Source organism: Bos taurus, chromosome 11 (genome assembly GCF_002263795.3).
Source record: "Bos taurus isolate L1 Dominette 01449 registration number 42190680 breed Hereford chromosome 11, ARS-UCD2.0, whole genome shotgun sequence".
In the NCBI taxonomy this organism is placed as follows: Eukaryota; Metazoa; Chordata; class Mammalia; order Artiodactyla; family Bovidae; genus Bos; species Bos taurus.
Window position 1 is genome coordinate 49,683,259 of NC_037338.1, and position 15,275 is coordinate 49,698,533.

The following is a 15,275-nucleotide window of genomic DNA, read 5'->3' on the forward strand; positions in this document are numbered from 1 at the left end:
ACTCTTTGCGACCCCATGAATCGCAGCATGCCAGGTCTCCCCGTCCATCACCATCTCCCGGAGTTCACTCAAACCCATGTCCATTGAGTCGGTGATGCCATCCAGCTATCTCATCCTCTGTCATCCCCTTCTCCTCCTGCCCCCAATCCCTCCCAGCATCAGAGTCTTTTCCAATGAGTCAACTCTTCGCATGAGGTGGCCAAAGTACTGGAGTTTCAGCTTTAGCATCATTCCTTCCAAAGAAATCCCAGGGCTGATCTCCTTCAGAATGGACTGGTTGGATCTCCTGGCAGTCCAAGGGACTCTCAAGAGTCTTCTCCAACACCACAGTTCAAAAGCATCAATTCTTCGGCACTCAGCTTTCTTCACAGTCCAACTATAAAAGTTACACTTACACTATTCTATAATGTTACGTATGGGGAAGCCCTGGTGGCTCAGCAGTAAAGAATCTACCTGCAATGCAGGAGATGCGAGTTTGATCCCTGGGTGGGGAAGATCCCCTGGAGGAGGGAATGGCAACCCACTCTGGTATTCTTGCCTGGGAAATCCCATGGACAGAGGAGCCTGGTGGGCTACAGTCCATTAGGTCGCAGAGCTGGACACACTGAGCACATGCAGTGTTAGGTGTCAATGGCATTATGTCTAAGAAAATAAACATTTGTTGCTGTTGTTCAGTCCCTCAGTTGTGTCTGACTCTTTGCAACCCCACGGACTGCAGCACGCCAGGCTTCCCATCCTTCAGCATCTCCCAGAGTTTGCTGAAACTCATGTCCATTGAGTCGGTGATGCCATCCAACTATTTCATTCTGTGTCGTTATATATTATATATATATATATATATATATATATATATATATATATATATATAAAATTGCCTTTTTATACTGAGAACCCCATGAATAGTATGAAAAGGCAAAAAAAAAAAAAAAAACCAAAAACACAAAAACCCATGCATACTCTAATCAAAAACACTTTATTGTTAAAAGGTGCTAATCATCAACTGAGCCATTAGTGAGTTGTAATCGTTTTGCTACAGTGACATCAAAGATGACTGATTACAAGCCACCATAACAAATATAATAATAAGGAAAAGTTGGAAATATTTCAAGAATTACCAAAATGTGACAGAGAAACAAAGTGAGCAAAGGCTGTTGGAAAAATGATGCTGATAGATTTGCTGGATAAACCTTTAATTCATTAAAAAAATGCAGTATCTGTAAAGCACAGGAAAGTAAAGTACAATAAAACGAGGTATGCCTGTAAAATCTGTGGTTATTTACTGAGTTGAATATGTGCCAGGTATTTTCCATGCAGCATCGCATTCAGTCCTTGTAGAGAACTTAAGAGAAAGTAGCAGTCTGCTTGCCCCTTGGAAGAAAAGTTATGACAAACCTGGAAAGTGTATTAAAAAACAGAGACATCACTTTGCTGAAAAAGGTCCGTCTAGTCAAAGCTATGGTTTTTCCAGTAGTCGTGTATGGATGTGAGAGTTGGAAGAGGTCTAAGCACTGAAGAATTGATGCTTTCGAACTGTGGTGATTGAGAAGACTCTTGAGAGTCCCTTGGACTGCAAAGAGATCAAACCAGTCAGTCCTAAATTAAATGAGTCCTGAATATTCATTGGAAGGACTGAAGCTCCAATACTTTCGCCACCTGATATAAAGAGCCAACTCACTGGAAAAGACCCCGATGCTGGGAAATACTGAGGGCAGGAGGAGAAGGGTTATGACAGAGGATGAGATGGTTGGAAGGCATCACGGACTCAATGTACATGGATTAGAGCAAACTCAGGGAGACAGTGAAGGACAGGAAAACCTGGTGTGTTGCAGTCCATGGGGTCACAAAGAGTTGGATAAGACTTCATGACTGAACAACAAATACAGCAGAAAAAGAATCAAGAGATTTAGAGGAGGGATTACACCCAGCCTCCTACACACCCTCTTCGAAACAGCCCACCATCACTCACTTCATGTATGCTGTGTGGTAAATGGCAGACTGCAGAATTAATGACCCATGCTCTGTGTACTCTCAGTGAATTCTGAAACGCTCAACACATGCTTGCCAAATAAACTTCTTAGAAATAGTAGCTCATGGGCTCAAGTCTGAGACTGGGAACAGAGCCGTGGGAGAACTGTCACCACCAGGCTTCATATAACCACTTGTCATGTTCAAGGTTTACATTTATAGACACTACCAAAGGGCATTAGAACTGTTCTCCCTGGAGCGTATCAAACACCCTGCTGACCTAATTATCACATTTTATTTTAAACATCAGCAAATATAAGGAGCACATTTTATATAACTGTTAAGATAGCAAAACCAGGGACATCCCTGGTGGTCCAGTGGCTAAGACTCCACGTTCCAATGCAGGAGGCCTGGGTTTGATCCCTGGTCAGGAAACTAGATCCTACATATCACAACTAAAAGATCCTGCGTGCCACAAGTGAGACATGGTGCAGCTAAGTAAATAAAATAAATAAACACTAAATTAAAAAAAAAAAAGAAAGTAAAATTCAGGCATGTCACCAACACATCATGATTTCAGAAATGTTAAAAAGGGGGGAAACCTGTGTGCCCTGGAATCAGTAAACTGAATTTTTAATTGTTTTAACCTAATCTCACTTAACAGTAAGGATTTTTATTACAAAAATGGCTAGCGTCCTTATTATAACCTACTAAAGGAGCTATGATTATCTTGGTTTGAGGAATGAGGAAACAGAGCACAGAAAGATGAAGTGATGTAGCCTGAGTTACAGAGCTAGTAAGTCACAAAACTGGATTCATATCAGCCCTTTACATGCTAACAAACCAGGGTGTCTTCTCTTGCATCACCTGCCAACCCAACAGCCCAATCAAAACATCTGTCAGAGAAAGGACATATACTTATCTTTTTGGGTAAAAAGGTAAATGAGTTACAAGTGGAAGAGAGATGTGTTTAAAAAAGAGATCTGTAAAAAGGATGATAATTTGATGGCATCTCAGGAGAAGGAAATGGCAACCCACTCCAGTGTTCTTGCTTGAAGAATCCCAGGGATGGGGAAGCCTGGTGGGCTGCCGTCTATGGGGTCGCATAGAGTAGGACACGACTGAAGCGACTTAGCAGCAGCAGCAGGGGCCAGAATTCCAAACTTCTGTCTTTCCTGTTGAATGTTTCATTTCTAGATTCCATGAGCCTTTTTTGCCTTTTAGTCGGTACCCCTTTGGTGCTCATCATGCAAGCTACGATATGTACATCTCCTAAGTATTCATGCACTCACAGTAGTCTTGCTCTGTTTTCAGTAGGCTAAGCAGAGATGAGAGGCAGAGTCCTGGAGCAAGGCCCGGAACCCAGAGGCCCAGGTCCTAGACCTGCAGAACTGTGACCGAGATTTCAGACGTTCGCAACTACAACCACTAGGTGGCGCCGGTACACGGCGGGGCTGCTGGTACTTCCTCTTGGACAACTTCTATCACCTCCCTTGGTTGGGCTCCTTTGGCGTTGCATGTAGTTGCAGGTATATTCTAAAATTATTTTCTTCTTACTGTTTTCACCTGTTCCCTTACTGGCTTTTGAAGAGGTCTCCACGAACAAGAACACGTAACGCAAATAAGAGTATTAAAAGATTATTTTAAGGTCGGATTTCTATTAACAGAATTTCCTGTGGTCATGTATGGACGTGAGAGTTGGACTGTGAAGAAGGCTGAGCGCCGAAGAATTGATGCTTTTGAACTGTGGCGTTGGAGAAGACTCTTGAGAGTCCCTTGGACTGCCAGGAGATCCAACCAGTCCATTCTGAAGGAGATCAGCCCTGGGATTTCTTTGGAAGGAATGATGCTAAAGCTAAAACTCCAGTACTTTGGCCACCTCATGCAAAGAGTTGACTCATTGGAAAAGACTCTGATGCTGGGAGGGATTGGGGGCAGGAGGAGAAGGGGACGACAGAAAAATGAGATGGCTGGATGGCATCACTGACTCGATGGACCTGAGTCTGAGTGAACTCCGGGAGTTGGTGATGGACAGGGAGGCCTGGGATTCATGGGGTCGCAAAGAGTCGGACACGACTGAGCGACTGAACTGAACTGAACTGAACTAATGCAATCAATGACGCATTCAGGTTTCATGGAAGCAGCTTTGTCTGAAGGGCGATTTTAATTTTACTTATTATTAACTTTTTAAAAAGGTGTTTTTTTCCTTCCCAAGGCATAATTAACTTTGGGAGGTTCTTTTAAAAAAATGTTTATTTATTTGGCTGTTTTAGGTCTTAGCTGTGGCATGCACGGTCTTCAGTTGCGACATTCGAACTCCTACTAGAGGCACATGGGAACTAGTTCCCCAACCAGGCGTCGAACCGGGGCCCTCTGCACTGGCAGCACAGGGTCTTAGCCACTGGACCACCGGGTAAGTCAATATAGGGCGATTTTTATATTATAAAAACCAATATAATTATTACTAAGAGTGATAGTAAATGATAAAAGAAATACACAGAATGAATGTGTAACTTAAAAATTACAGTTTTTTAAAAACATGTAAATTCTATGATAAAAAAATTAAAAAGACTAGCAGGTATTCCCTAGTGGTCCAGTGGTTAGGACTCGGCACTTCACTGCCATGGCCTGGGTTCAATGCCTGGTTGGGGAACTATGATCCTGCAAGCTGCACACCACGGCCAAAAAGAGAAAAGAAAAATAGAAGCATACCAAAATGTAAAGAGTAAGTATATTTGAATGGTGGGAGTACAAATGATTTTGTTTTTCTTGTGTTTTCCAACTTTATTATCTATTAAAAATATACATATGATGAATGCAAATTTCCTAAGGAAAAAAATACAAGCTATATTATAAAACATTTAGAAACCACAATCACACACACAATAAACCCCAACAAACCCCCTGTGCCCACAGTCACACTAGCATAACCCAGTACCTATTATCATTTTGACATATCTCTTGTGCATCTGTTATTTACATCATTTATAGCCATCTTTTTGAAATTAAAATTTTCAGCTTTATTTAGATATAACTGACAAACAAGACTGTAATATATTTGAAGTGTATTATATGAGAACTGAGTATAGGTACCCAGAGTCATCCTAAAATGCTTAACGCTGTTATGAAAGTAGGACTGGCCATGTGCTGTCTTCATCAGAAACTGGCAAACAGCACGGAATGGGTGTCAGAGTTAAGCACGAAGCAGGGAAACATGAGTTATATTGGAAAATGCAGTCTCCTCACTTAAAACACTCTGTGAGTTATTACTGGTTCCCATTAGGTGGCATCATTGTCCAGAAAATGGATGGGAAGGTGGTGAGTTCACAGAATGAAAAAGGAAGGTAGACTTTTCCTTATCAGGCTGGGAATATGCAGCCTCTGGAGATGATTAGCAAAACTCGTTCTCTTGGGTTCCCCTAGTGGTTCAGTGGTAGAGTCCATCTGCCAATGCAGAAGACATGGGTTCGATCCCTGGCCCAGGAAGATTCCACATGTCCCTAGCACCACAATCAACTGAGCCTGCTTTCTGCAGCCCGTGCTCTGCAACAAAAGAAGCCACTGCAGCAAGAAGCCTCCGCTTGCCGCAACTGGAGAAAGGCTGCGTCGCGGTGCAAACCCAGTACAGCCAGAAATAAACAAACACACAAAATTACTTTTTAAAAGATCACTCCTTTAGGGCTGACTCAGGGAAAGCTCTCCTTGGAGGCTATCATCCCAAGAAAAGTCTCCCACTGATTTCTCTCCTTTGCTGTCCTCCAGGCACATGATGTTTGCAGCATGAAGCCAGGTCAAATGTAGGGATGTGGAGAACCAGCGGACAATTCCTGCTGTACAATACAGAGAGCACACACAAGCCAGGACACGGGTGTTCCCTGGGCAAGGAAACTAGCCAAGTCTAGCTTGCCCCAAAGCAGAGCATCTCAGACCTACCTTGTGCTCGAATCCTTCCGTCCCATCACACAGACCCAACCCTTTTCCAACTCAGGTGATCCTTGTCTATTCCCTGTTTCTAGGGTTGTTGTTGTTCAGTCACTCAGTCGTGTCCGACTCTTTGCAACCTCATGGACTATAGCCCACCAGGCTCCTCTGTCCATGGGATTTCCCGGGCAAGAATACTGGAGGGGGTTGCCATTTACTTCTCCAGGGCATCTTCTCAACCCAGGCATCGACCCTGTGTCTCTTGCAGGCTGATTCTTTACTGCTGAGCCACCAGGGAAGCCCCTTTCTAGGGTTGGTCCAAGCCAAAGTTCTGGAAACTTCTGGTTCCCAGGAAGCATGTATCCTCCCTTCTACTGTTCATGACTTTCTTCCAAGCTCTAAGTAAAGCCAATGCTCCACCACAGATGAACCAGCCACCTCTTCAAAAGCTGCTTCTCTCAGTAACTGCTTTGCGTTCAGGCGTTCAGTTGTATCTGACTTTTGGCAACCCCAAGGACTGTAGCCCACCAGGCTCCTTTGTCCATGTCATTTTCCAGGGAAGAATACTGGAGTGGGTTGCCATTTCCTCCTCCAGGGGATCTTCCCGATTCAGGGATCGAACTTACATCTCCTGCGTCTCCTGCATTGCAAGCAGATTCTTTACCACTGAACCACTGGGGAAGCCAGTGGTTTGAGGCCTTTATAAAGCCTTCTGCGTCCTAGGCTTCGTTCACTATCCCCTTTTCTTCCTGATCTGAATTTCAGAGATCAGAAAGATAAGGCTTTTCAGGTCAGGCAAAGGGGAGCCTTAATTGTGGTATCCATGTGGTATCCATGTTCCGCAAAGCAGACATAGAACAGTCAACAGGCTGCCCAGCAAAGATCCTCAGACTTGCACTGGGTCACTAACTGTAACTGATTTTATGTATTTAAAAAATATGCTCTACCCACAATCAATTGTCTGTTAACTGCTTGAGGGAATCTTCTCTTAAAATTGTTCTCAAGAGACTATGCTTAAATGCAAGACTTCAGGGGAAAAGGAAGTTGGTTTGTTCCTAAAGTACCAGTCCAGGATTTTCCTGGTGGTGCAGTAATTAGGACTCCCGGCTTCCACTGCAGAGGGCATGGGTTAGATCTCTGGTCAGGGAACTAGGATCCCACAAGCCACACGCACAGCCAAAAAAAAAAAAAGTACCAGTATACTCTTAGTGGTGGATTAACATATAAGAGAAGCAAAGGCAAATAGAATCTAATGAAAATTGAGGGGGAAAACTCTAATTCTAAGTGAACATACCCACCACTCTCTAACAAATACTACTTAAAAGGAAAAATATAAGTTCTTTGCTAATTCTGTCATCGTATCCTATTAAAGAAAGGAAATTTGCATGTATGTCTTCTATACAGAATTTTCCTGGCAATTCACACATTGATTTATTGGGTAATTGTCTGTGAAGACTGTCTACACAGCAGGCACTGAAGTGGGTAGCCAAAGGGCTGGAGGCCAACAGCAGACATGGAAAGAACCTGGGTCTCCGATGGCATGGTTTGCTTGTTGAACTAATTGGCCTGGCAGAAAACATGACTCACAACAAGTATTCATGCTGTATCTATGACGTGCCAGGCACTGTTCTAGGTCTTGTGAATGCATTAGAGAATCTGTCTATCTAGACAATAATCCAAACAAATAAATAACTAAAATATTAGATAGTGATAAATTTTTCTAAGGAGAAAAATCAAGTCAGGGATAGCAGATAAGATGCAAGGAGGGGGACTTCCCTGGTGATCCAGTGACTAAGACTCTGTGCTCCCAATGTAGGGGATATGTGTTCAATCCCTGATCAAGGAACTAGATCCCACATGCCATAATTAAAGATCTTGCATGCTACAATGAAGACTGAAGATCCTGTGTGCTGCAACTAAGACCTGGACCAGCCAAAATAAGTATTAAAAAAAAAAAAGAGGCAAGGCAGATGTAGGTTATATGTTACACAGGCCAACCAGGGAAAGCCTCAATGAGAAAATGACTTCTGTTTGATTTTTATTTATTTGACTGCACAGGGTCTCAGCTGTGGCATGTGGGATCTTTGGCTGTGGGATGTGTGATCTAGTTATCTGACAAGGATCAAACTCAGGCCCCCTGCATTGGGAGCGCAGAGTCTTAGCCATTGGACCACCAGGGAAGTCCTCAGAAAATGACTCTTGAATGAATATTTGAGGGCAGCGGAAATGAGATGTGTGGGCAGGAGAGGGACGGGGTTTTGGCAGAAGGCACCCAGAGTATAGTGGCTCCAGGTGGACAGGAAGATAGGTGTGTTTGAGCAACTCCACGGAAGACAGTGGATTGGGGCGCAGGGAAGAAAACAAGGGGATAAAAGACTGTCTTAATGTACTAACACATACATTTTGAACTTCTCAAGCAGGTGGCAAGTAGTGCGCTGCAGGCTGGGAAAGATGTGAACATAAATCCAGGATCTCTGGATGGCAGCAGCAGAGAGAAAATGCTTTGGGGAATTAGAATGTGCTTCAGGTCCTTCTTGGAAACAGTGGCACATTTCTGAGGACTTTGCAAATTGGACAGGGCACAAAATTCTTGGGTTAAAAAACATTCCTTATCAAAACTTATCTATGGCTTGCTGGCATTAAAGGCAGCAAAAGAGAACCCTGCGTTTACCTTTATTTTTCTTCCTTTGATACTGGCCTTTCCCCCTGCTACGTAGATGAAAGTCAAAGTGTTAGTTGCTCAGTCATGTCTGACTCTATGTGACCCCACGAACTGTCTCCTCCAGTCTCTGCTCATGGAATTCTCCAGGCAACAATACTAGAGTGGGTTACCCTTTCTTTCTCCAGGGGATCTTCCCAACCCAGGGATCGAACTCAGCTCTCTTGAACTGTAGGCAGATTCTTTACCATCTGAGCCACCAAGGAAGCCCTGCATAGATGCTTATAAGGGGAAAAAAAAAAAATTAAACCCTTACAATTCTCATTGTTGCCAGGATGTGTCTAAGTTCACATAAATTTTCATTTACTTTGTAGAATTCAGGTGAGCACTTTCAAGCCGTACACTTGAGTTTTTATTTATTTATTTTTAGGCTGTGCAGTGCAGCATCTTAGTTCCCCAACCAGGAAACGAACCCATCCCCTTGCAATGGAATTGAGGAGTCTTAACCACTGGACTGCCAGGGAAGTCCCTAGTCTTTTCTTTTAAAGATCAGCTTTGTTTTCTTCTCTTATTGCCTGTTGTTTTTACTGGTTGTGGTCTCCTCTTAAGGAACACTATTTGTAGACTGTTTTTCAGTTGTCTCCTCTTTTTCTTTTGTGTCATCAATGTACAGACTTGACTTGCCAATGTCCACTTTGCTCTACACTAAGAGTAATGAACTGGGAAATATGAATTGTTGTTTAGTTGCTAACTCATATCCGACTCTGTGACCCCATGGACTATAACCTGCCAGGCTCCTCTGTCCATGGGATTTCCTAGACAAGATTACTGCAGTGGTTTGTCCTTTTCTTCTCTAGGGGATCTTCCCGACCCAGGGACTGAACCCGCATCTCCTGCATTGGTAGGTGGATTCTTTACTACCAAGACACCAGGGAAGCCTGGGAGATATGAATAAGGTTTCCCCCAAGCTAAATCTCAGTGGCAGAAACTAATAAAGGAATGATGGCAGTAGATAATTACAAAGGCATGCCATGAATTACGGGTGCAAATTTAATAAGAAACAGGGCATTTATGCAGCTTCCAAGCAGCATACAGCTTCTGCCTAAAGAGCGACTTATTAAGTACAAAAGGAAAGAACAACCTCAAAGAGAAAACACATGTCAAACATTACCTTAATTAAATGATCCAAGCCAACATCACCGACATTGGGACAAATGGACATCACAGACCTGCCTCCTGATGTGAGGCACTGAGAGGGACACCTGAATGTGGTCGTGTTCTTGCCAAAACATACAACCAGAATCTAACCACGAGGAAATCTCAGATACACCCAGATGAAGGGATGTTCCACAAAATAGCTAGTCTGTACTTCTCCAAAGATGTCAAGGTCAGTAAAAACAAAGGCTAAGGAACTCTGGGAGATTCAGATCAGTCAGTTCAGTTGCTCAGTTGTGTCTGACTCTTTGCTACCCCATGGACTGCAGCACGCCAGGCTTCCCTGTCCACCACCAACTCCTGGAGCTTGCTCAAACTCACGTCCATTGAGTCGGTGATGCCATCCAACCATCTCATCCTCTGTTGTCCCCTTCTCTTCCTGCTTTCAACCTTTCCTAGCATCAGGGTCTTTTCTAATGAGTCAGCTCTTTTTGCATCAGGTGGCCAAAGTATTGGAGCTTTAGTTTCAGCATCAGTCCTTCCCATGAATATTCAGGATTGATTTCCTTTAGGATTGACTGGTTTGATATCCTTGCTGTCCAAGGGACTCTCCAGCATCTTCTCCAACACCACAGTTCAACAGCATCAATTCTTTGGTGCTCAGCTTTCTTTATGGTCCAACTCTCACATCCATATATGATTACTGGAAAAATAGTAGCTTTGACAAGACAGACTTCTGTTGGGAAAGTAATGTCTCTGCTTTTTTTTGAATGTTGAGTTTTAAGCCAACTTTTTAACTTTCCTCTTTTGCTATCATCAAGAGGCTCTAAAGAGAACTAAAGTTCTTCTTTGCTTTCTGCCATTAGGGCGGTGTCATCTGCATATCTGAGGTTATTGATATCTCTCCTGGGAATCTTGATTCCGGCTTGTGCTTCATCCAGCCCAGCATTTCTCATGATGTACTCTGCATGTAAGTTAAATAAGCAGGGTAACAATATACAGCCTTGACATACTCTTTTCCCAATTTGGAACCAGTCTGTTGTTCTATGTCCAGTTCTAAATGTTGCTTCCTGACCTGCATACAGATTTTGCAGGAGGGCAGGTAAGGTGATCTGGTATTCTCATCACTTAAAGAATTTTCCCCAGTTTGCAAGGAACCACACAGTCAAAGGCTTTAGCATAGTCAAAGAACCAGAAGTAGATGTTTTTATGTCATTCTTTTGCTTTCTCTATGATCCAACGGATATTGGCAATTTGATCTCTGGTTCTTCTAATTTTTTTTGTTTTTTTCCCTCTACCTTTTCTAAATCCAGCTTGAACATCTGGAAACTCTCGGTTCATGTATTGTTGATGCTTAGATTGGAGAATTTTGAGCATTACTCTGGTAGCGTGTGAGATGAGTGCAATTGTGTGGCAGTTTGAACATTCTTTGGCATTGCCTTTCTCTGGGATTGAAATGAAAAGTGACCTTTTCCAGTCCTGTGGCCACTGCAGAGTTTTCCAAATTTGCTGGCATATTGAGTGCAGCAACTTTCATAGGATCATCTGTTAGAATTTGAAACAGCTCAGCTGGAATTTCATCACTTCCACCAGCTTTGTTCGTAGTGATGCTTCCTAAGGCCCATTTGACTTTGAATTCCAGAATGTTTGTCTCTAGGTGAATGAGCACACCATCGTGGTTATCTGGGTCATTAAGATCTCTTTTGTATAGTTCTTCTGTGTATTTTTGCCAGTTCTTCTTAATATCCTGTGCTTCTGTTAGGTCCATACTGTTTCTGTCCTTTATTGTGCCCATCTTTGCATGAAATGTTTCCTTGGTATCTCTGATTTTCTTGAAGAGATTTCTAGTCTTTCCCATTCTATTGTTTTTCTCTATTTCTTTGCATTGATCACTTAGGAAGGCTTTCTTATCTGGGACATTAAAAGAGACTAAAAGACATGTCAGTGAGATGTAATTTGTGATCCTGGGTTGAACTCTGGACCAAGAACAACACACATCTCAACAGACATGACTGGGACATTTACCAAAGTTTCAAAATATACTGTGAATTAGACAATAATCCACAAAATATATTGTGTGTGTTAGTTGCTCAGTCATGTTTGACTCCCCTGTCCATGGAATACTCAGGTCAAGAAAACTGGAGTGGGTTGCTATGCCCTCCTCCAGGGCATTTTCCGAAGCCAGGGATCGAACTCAGGTCTCCTGCATTGCAGGCAGATTCTTTACTAGTAGTGCCAACTAGGAAGCCACCATTATACACATACATATATTACTTTTCTGGTTTCAAAATAATTTAATTAGGGACTTCTGTGGTGGCCCAGTAGTTAGAACTGATGCCATGCTTCCAAGGCAGGGGCCTTGGGTTCTCTCCCTGGTTGGGGAACTAAGATTCCATATGCCTCATGACAGGGCCAAAAAATAAAAAAGATTTTTAAAAAAGATTTACTTAAAAATCCTGAATGTGAAGAGAAACTGGACTCAGGGGCAGAGAGGGGTTCAGAGGCGGGCATCCACCTGTCCCCAGATCGCTGATTCTCCAACCATTCATAAATGCTCCCTGAGAATCTGTTCTGCCAGGCATTATGACAGGTGCTGTATAAATAAATATGAACAAAACAGAGTGAATTTTATCTTGAGTTGGTTATACTCTGCAAACCAATTTATTTGCTTTGTGTGGTTGGTTACCATGTTCCATGGAGAGAGTGGAGGGCCTAAGAAGGGACAAGGTATGTGGGGCCACAATGAGGGGTCAGGATAACAGTCCACATGCAATAATCAGACATTACTCCTGAGTTATTAGAGCTTGTTTTGAAGGCACACAAATTCAAGTGGTAATAACACTTAACTCCATCCCCAGCCTGGCCCCGTTATGGCTTGTTTATATGCATTCCCTCAACAGGCAGCTTCAACATGACTCACTACATCTCTCCAAGTATGCAGGCTGTTTCCTTTACTTGCCCTTTCCCCAGGGCCAAACTCATCTTAAAATATTTCGCTCATGATTCCAAAAGAAATTTAATAATCAAGTGTTTTCATTTTTCTAAAAAAAAAAAAAAAAAAAAAGTGTCCAAACCTCCAACTACTTCCGGTAACCTGGTTACCTGCTGACACTTCCAGCCTAGAAAACCTGGCCGACAGTAGACTGGAATGTTTTCTGGTTTCTGCTTCCCTTTTGCCTCTGTTTGTAGTGAGGCTGCAATTCTGGCTGCCGCTGGGAATCTTCCAGAGAATCTTCTGGCTTGCCGCTGATAAACTAAGATACCTATAGCCCCAACCCAGACCAGTTTAATCATATTCTTGGGAGCACTGATGCTAAATTCTATAGGCTTATTATCTCTATTATCTGTGTTAATGTCTCTGTTTGGTCTGGTATCTAATTTCAAAATTCATCACCTCTTAGTCTGCTAAATAAACTGTATTTTTATTTTTAATTTTTAAAATCCTTATTTATTTATTTGCCTGCATCGGGTCTTAGTTGAGGCCTGAGGAATCTTCGCTGTGGCATGTGAGCTTAGTCATCCTGTAGCACACGGGATCTTAGTTCCCTGACCAGGAATCGAACCTGTGTCCTTTGCAATGGAAGGTAGATTCTAAACCACTGGACTACCAGAGAAATCCCAACAATAATTTATTTAATTTCTTTCAGATTTTATTATTTTTTAAAAATATATTTTTAAATTTATTTGGCTGTGTAAGGTCTCAGCTGCTTTGTTGCGGCATGTGGGATCCAGTTCCCTGACCAGGGATGGAACCTGGGCCCCCTGCATTGTGAACATGGAGTCTTAGCCATTGAACCACAGGGGAAGTCCCTATTTTTTTTTTTTTAAATTAAGGTATAATTACCTATAATGTGTTCGTTTCTGCTGTGCAACAAAGTGAATCAGCTATATGTATACATATAACCCCTCTCCCCAAACACTCCTCCCATTCCACAACTCTAGGTCATCAGAGAGCACTGCAATGAGCTCCCTGTGCTCTATATAGCAGCTTCCCATAACAGTATTTTAATTGTTCTTTCCCTCTCTTATTAATAGCAGTGCTAGAGGTGGTGGGCAATCCCAAAGAAGGGCAATGCCAAAGAATGTTCAAACTACCACATAATTGCACTGCTCTCACATACTAGCAAAATAATCCTCAAAATTCTCCAAGCCAGGCTTCAACAGTACATGAACCGTGAACTTCCAGATGTTTAAGCTGGATTTAGAAAAGGCAGAGGAACGAGAGATCAAATTGCCAACATCAGTTGGATCATAGAAAAAGCCAGAGAATTCCAGAAAAACATCTGCTTCTGTTTTATTGACTATGCCAAAGTCTTTGACTGCTTAGATCACAACAAACTGTGGAAGATTCTTCAAGAGATGGGAATACCAGACCACCTTACCTGCCTCCTTAGAAATCTGTATTGCAGGTCAAGAAGCAACAGTTAGAACTGGACATGGAACAAAAGACTGGTTGCAAATTGGGAAAGGAGTATGTCAAGGCTGTAGGCTGTCACCCTGCTTATTTAACTTATATGCAGAATACATTATGCGAAATGCTGGGTTGGATGAAGCACAAGCTGGAATCAAGATTGATGGGAGAAATATCAGTAACCTCAGATACGTAGATGACACCACCCTCATGGCAGAAAGTGAAGAGGAACAGAAAAGCCTCTTGATGAAAGTGAAAGAGGAGACTGAAAAAGCTGGCTTAAAACCCAATATTAAAAAAAACGAAGATCGTGACATCTGCTCCCATCACTTCATGGCAAATAGATGGGGAAACAATGGAAACAGTGACAGACTTTATTTTCTTGGGCTCTAACATCACCACAGATGGTGACTGCATCCATGAAATTAAAAGATGCTTGCTCCTTGGAAGAAAAGCTATGACCAACCTAGACAACACATTAAAAAGCAGAGACATTACTTTGCCAACAAAGGTCTGTCTAGACAAAGCTGTGGTTTTTCAAGTAGTCATGTATGGATGTGAGAGTTGGACCAAAAAGAAAGCTGAGCACTGAAGAATTGATGCTTTTGAACTGTGGTATTGGAGAAGACTCTTGAGAATCCCTTGGAGAGCAAGGAGATCCAACCAGTCCATCCTAAAGGAAATCTGTCCTGAATATTCATGGAAAGGACTGATGCTGAAGCTGAAACTCCAATACTTTGGCTACCTGATGTGAAGAACTGACTCATTGGAAAAGACCCTGATGCTGGGAAAGGTGGAAGGCAGGAAGAGAAGGGGATGACAGAGGATGATATGGTTGGATGGCATCACCGACTCGATGGATATGAGTTTGAGCAAGCTCCGGGAGTTGGTGATGGACAGGGAAGCCTGGCGTGCTGCCGTCCATGGGGTCGCAAAGTCCACTCAGTCGTGACTGAACTGAACTGAGAGGCGGTGGTGGTGGTATAGTAGCAAGCTAGCAGTTATTGGAGCTTACTTTGTGCAAGGCACAATTCTAAACTCATTACAATGCATGGGCTCATTTTCACACAACTCTGAGGTCAAATCTTCTTCTAATACCTATTTTATAGACGAGGAAACCAAAGCAAAGAGAGATGAGGTAATTTCCTGAAGCTTCACAAGTAG

At 42.7% G+C, this 15,275-nt stretch overlaps 1 protein-coding gene across 2 annotated transcripts in view; it reads right to left on the minus strand.

The window, feature by feature from the left end:
- TCF7L1 (transcription factor 7 like 1) overlaps nt 1-15,275 on the minus strand; it is a 203,509-nt gene that overhangs the window by 9,105 nt on the left and 179,129 nt on the right. The window lies entirely within an intron of this gene.